This window comes from Diabrotica virgifera, chromosome 4 (genome assembly GCF_917563875.1).
Source record: "Diabrotica virgifera virgifera chromosome 4, PGI_DIABVI_V3a".
Taxonomy (NCBI): domain Eukaryota; kingdom Metazoa; phylum Arthropoda; class Insecta; order Coleoptera; family Chrysomelidae; genus Diabrotica; species Diabrotica virgifera.
Window position 1 is genome coordinate 64,797,271 of NC_065446.1, and position 6,312 is coordinate 64,803,582.

Here is a 6,312-nt window from a genome sequence, read left to right on the forward strand (position 1 = left end):
TAGTATTTATTGTTTAAAAACAATACAGTTGATAAAATACCCTCAGTTGCGGAGAAAGTATTAAAAATAAAGATTTTTTATTCAGTCAATGGTGTGAGCACTGTCAGTTAAACAGTAACGTGTGGCCTAACTTTTACACACATAACTACTGTGGCAAATTATTTTTCAAAATTTTGGAATGCGTTTAAATCGTAGAACAATTTTAACTTTTGATTTTAATACATTTCAATTCTCTACAAATATTCTCTCATGACTTTTGATGTAAAATAATCAGGGAAGCAGGAATTCAACAGTTTAGAATTTTACATTGAGTTTTCTATGGCCCGTTTTATGATTCACCACGTGGTACCTATATAATCACCATGTATTTGAAACCTACAGCTTTTGAAAGATATATAAATGTAAATATTTCAGCTGGAACGATAAGAAGAAGAGTTCGTGTGCCCAAGGACAATGACTATAATATAGCAGGAGAAAGTTACGGGATCCCAAATTAGCCAGGTAGTTCAAGATTGATCACGCAAATTGGTATCTTCAAAACCAGAACTGGAACATTGGGAATTAGCGAAGTGTGCTACAGTCGAACCCGCTTATTGGAATAGCCTTGGTGCCAAGCAAAATTATTCTTATAACCGGGATATTCTAATAATCGATCGTTGGTGGCTAGCCGTAATAAGTGTACCGAATATACGTAATAATAGTACATACTATGTTAATATGTATATGTATATGGTTTTAGGTCTTTTTATGTCAATAATACAATAGCGTAACGTATCTATTAAAAAACCAAATTACATTAATAGTGGAGTCACTGAAGGTGGATATGAGCTATTACCTCCGATTTCGTTGAACCTCCATCGATTTGCATGAAAATTGGTGAGTGGTTAGAGGATATCTCAAGGAACAAAGGTGACATGGTGTTAACTTGTGCTTTTACCCGGGGGGTGGATGCCACCCCTTCTCGGCGGTGAAAATTATTTTATTAAAAATAACCCCATAATTCGATAGAGGGACAAATTTCTAGCAACATTTTTTATATAAAGTTATTAAAATAAATCAAAACTTTTTGAGTTATTAAAGATCAAAGATTTTAATTTTTCTTTAGAAAAATGCATGTTTTTAACCAATTTTTCATTAATAACTCAAAAAGTGTAAGTTTTTACAAAAAAGTTATTATTATCAAAATTGAAGTTAATAAAAAATGAAATAAACCCCTTACTACAAAAACCTTTTAATGTTAACTTAAAGTGAGTTATAGGTAATTGAATGTATATTTTTTCGGCCATTAAAAAACTCTAAGTATTCAAGCTGAAATAACGGGAAATTGATGCATTTTATAACATAAACTTATTAACGTGTGTCAAAGTAGGTACTTAAAAATATCTATTAAATGAGCCCCCAAAACATGTTGATAGCGTTAAAATGTATGCTCCAAAATATTTTCAAAATTTATCTTTTAAAATTTTTTTTCCAAAAAATGTTATTGTTTTTTTTGATAACTCCGTTCGTGTTTACGATATCAGGTTCATCTAAAAACTGTTTAAAAGATAATTCCACGTGCTATTTAAACGCGTTAAACCTAATCTTTTAAACCCCTTAGTTTTTTAAAAATAAAAGGTTAAATGACCCCGGTTGCATGGTTCCCACAGCAAAATTTAAGATTGAAACGTGTCTATCTCGGTTATTTTTTACCCCATAGAAATAGTAAAACAGGTAAAATATTTGGCATAGAAAAAACTAAAATTTGGTTACATATAATTTTTTACGTATATTGAGTATTTTTGGAGTTATTATCAAAAGAATATGAGAATTACAATAATTTTAAAAATTACGATTTTTTTAAATTATATCTTTTTTTCAAAAATATGCATTCTAAACCCGTCAAAATTATCGAAAATATTTCTTATGCTAATATAAATAAGTTCTTGTAAGGATTACTATAAATTTAAATTTTTGTGGAAATGGCGAATGTTTTATTTTTCATTTTTTCCTAAAAAATTCGAAACGGTTCTTTTATTTTCATTAAAACTTGCTTAATTTTGACGCTATTACCTTGTTCTGAAGCTGATTTGATAGGTATTCCGAAGTACTTTGGCAAATGTTTAGCAGGAATGTTTTATACATTGCATCGTTTTCCCGTTATTTAAGCTTGAATACTTAGATTTGAGTACTCGTCGAAAAAATACACATTCAATTGCCAATAACTCACTTTGAACTAACATTAGTTTAGTTGTTTATGTGAGGAATGTATTCAATTTTTTATGATCTTCAATTTTAGTAATAATAACTTTTTTGTTAAAGCTTATAGTTTTTGATTTATACGTAAAAAACCGATTTAAAACATGCATTGTTTTACGAAAAAATAAAATCTTTGGTCTTTAATAACTCAAAAAGTGTTGATTTATTTTAATAACTTTATATAACAAATTTTGCTTATAATTTGTCCCTCTATCGACATATGGTATTATTTTTAATAAAATAATTTTCACCCCCGAGAAGGGGTGGCATCCACCCCTAGGGTAAAAGCGCAAGTTGGCATCATGTCACCTTTGTTCCTTGAGGTTTTCTCTAATTACTCACCAATTTTCATGAAAATCGAGGGAGGTTCAACGAAATCGGAGGTGAAAACCTTCAGTGACTGCACTATAATATTATGTGGATGCATTCAGTAATTAATATGAAATGTATAGAATATATAGATTATGTAAATATTTTCGTATTAAAATACATACTATACCTACTTAATAAGAAAATTACTTATTTAGTCTTGAAAAATAATCTATAATTGTAGCTTGTTTTTTTGTTACATAAAATACTAGTCACTTTTGTTGCTCTGAATTATTAGAAAAATTAGAAAAATTTACAATGGTTTAGCCATCCTGAAAACTATAAAAAGTTTTATCACCTTATTTTATAACATTACAGTCAATTAGGATGGGCGAACTGTTTCTTAAATATTTTATAACAGGCAAGAGGGTGGCAATATGTAAAGTTTGTAGACGAAGGAAATTATTTTACGACTGAATTTGTCTTTAAACGATTGAATTGGTACTCATAACAACGCAATAAAATATTTATGACCTATCTGACAAACCCAAATAATATAAATAAAACAGCACTACAGGCCTTCGAAGAACTTGGCGAGAAACCATAATACAAGACATAATTTAAATTTTTAGTAAATTCGAAATTGTGGGTAAAAATTTATTCGTTGAACTGAAAAATATTCTAATAAGCGGTATTGTTTTATTAATACGTATTCCAATAAACAGATAAGTTTATTAAGGAGTAAATGGAAACGTTTCGGGACCTCGAATTTATATTCCATAAACCGGGATATTCCTATAACCGGTACTCTAACAAGCTGGTCTGACTGTATTTTCAAACGAAAGTAGGATATTATATAAAATCAGATGATTAACGAACTCGTGTACTTAGAGGGCGAGGAAGACAAGCAAGAACAGAAACTGCCAGATCTGTTCACAAATATAAAAGAGGAGGTATCATCTGGGGAAACATTATGATCGGTGAAAAAAATCCTTTAATTTTCTTCCAATTAACCTTAATAGCTCGCAGGTATGTTGATTTGGTTCTATAACCTGTAGTTAGGCTCCTGGGAGATGCAATGGCAAAAAATTTAATTCAGCATTAATTCGCTTAAAATAATAAAAATATCATATGATTCCATATAAGTTTGATTGAGTGTATTTATTCGGCGTATTTCTTTAGCAATAATGAAGTCAATATTTTATAAAGGGTAAGTGAAATTTTCAGATCTCAAGATATATATTTTTAGATTTCTTTTACAATTTTATGCCATAAAAAAGGAGTTTACATTTACTGTAAACTGTTTAAGTTCAATAATGTGCCAATTTGTCAATATATGTCACGGACCGATGAACAACAATGGCCGAAGTTAATATAAGGATCAAGTGTTTTGTTCGCAAACTTCAAAAACGCCGAGCTCTGTTTGCAAAAACGTACAATGCTCATTAGTGATGGCTTTCTGCCTTTACTTACATACCTGACATTGAGAATGTGAGCAAACGTTGTATGGACAAATTATTAACAACAAATTAGAGAGCATAGTGGATGAAAGGAATGTAGAATGCATGTGGGGAACATTAAAAGATGTAATTAAAGAAGCAGCAAATATTTCCAGCACCAATGACAACACAAAGAAAAACAAAAAGAATGGTTTGATTAAGAATGTGAACAATCATTGGAAGAACGGGCCAAGCTACGACTAAAAATGATAACTCAAGGAACAAGAGAAGCGAAGGAAAATTACACTAAACAAAGAAATAGAACCAAAAAAATACTACGAGAAAAAAAAAGGAAACATTATGAAGCTAAACTGAAAAAATATAGAGGAAAGCTACAAAAATAATTAAATTAGGAACCTGTACCAAGGGATAAAAAATGAGAAACGAGGGCACCAACCGAAAACTGTACATTATAAAGACAAAAATGGAGAAATGATTATGGGTGAACCAGAGATATTAGAACGCTGGAAGCAGTACTTTGATGAGCTTCTAAATGGATCTGAAAAGACAGACGATAATAACGAGGAAGCAGAGGATCTAATAAATGAAATACAAAATCAACAGGGTGAAGAGCAGGCTCCGACTATAAGCGAAATTCAGAATATCATCGATAAATTAAAAATGAACAAAAGCCCAGGAAGCGACGGCATAACGGCTGAAATTATTAAATTTAGAGGAAATCAGTTAGCAGAGAAAATCCATAAACTAATTAATAATATATGGGAACAAGAAATACTACCTGAGGAATGGACAGAAGCAATACTGTGTCCTATTCACAAAAAAGGAAATATGGCTGATTGTCAGAATTATCGAGGCATAGCGCTGCTATTAGCAGCCTGCTAAACATAACGTATAAAATATTGGCTATGCATATTAAAAACAGATTAACAATGAAGGTTGATAAAAGCATAGGAGAATATCAAAGTGGGTTCAGAAAAGGCAGAAGTACTGTGGATCAGGTCTTCACACTACGAGAAATACAGGCTGAAAGTTACGAATATAATAAAGGCACCATGTTTCTTTTCATTGACTTTAAACAGGCTTTCGATCGAGTGAAAAGAAGCGAGTTATTCACAGCATTGCAAGACATGGACGTTTCTCCAAAGCTTATTAGAATTATAAAATTAACTTTCCAAAAAACAATGAATAAAGTCAAGATAAACAATACTATAACAGAAAGCTTTGAGGTCAAACAAGGAGTGCGGCAGGGTGATCCATTATCGTCTATAATGTTTAGCATATTACTAGAAAAGGTTATACAGGAAGCAAACATTAATAGAACAGGTCTGATCTACCACAAAAAACATCAGTGCTTGGCATTCGCAGACGATTTGGTAATCTTGGCTAGGAACAAAATATTATAGAAACAGTCATGAAACTCGAGGAGAGGGCAGAAACCAAAGGGTTGTATATAAATGAAGCAAAAACAAAGTATATGGAATAGACAAATAAGCAATTCGTTCGGGGGCAATACATAACAATGAAAACAGCGAAGGGAACGCAGTATAAATTCGAAGAAGTTGAGAGATTTGAGTACTTAGGAACTGTCTTCACAAGAGATCCTAACTGTGAAGAAGAAATACAAAAGAGAATTATGTCGGGCAACCGCGCTATATTTGCTCTTAATGGGTTGTTAAGAAGTAAAAATATATCACGAAGAGCAAAACTAAGAACTTACAAGACCGTAATAAGGCCGATAGTAACATATGCTTCTGAAACATGGGTCACAACAAAAAAACATCAAGAGTTGTTATTAGTTTGGGAGAGGAAAATACTGCGCAAAATCTTCGGTGGGAAAAACTTAAATGGACAATGGGTAAGAAGAACAAATAAGGAACTAACTGAGCTCTATCAAGATCCTAACATACTAGCAGTAATTAAGGCGCAAAGACTTAGATGGTTGGGCCATGTGCAGAGGATGATTCCATCTAGAATTCCCAGAATGGGAATGGTACTATCTAGTGCATTGGCAGGGAAAAGACGAAGAGGAAGACCGAGGTCACGATGGAGTAATGGAGTTAGAGAAGATATGAGAAGAATTAACGTAAGGAACTGGGAAAGAAAAGCGACTGACAAAAGGGAGTGGAAAAGAATAGTACATCAAGCCATGGGCCTACTAGGCTCGTAGTGCTTACATATTATTATGATTGGTAAGTGAAATTTTCAGATCTTAAGGTATATATTTTTAGATTTCTTTTACAATTTTATGCCATAAAAAAGGAGTTTGCATTTACTGTAAACTGTTTAAGTTCAATAATGTGCCAAT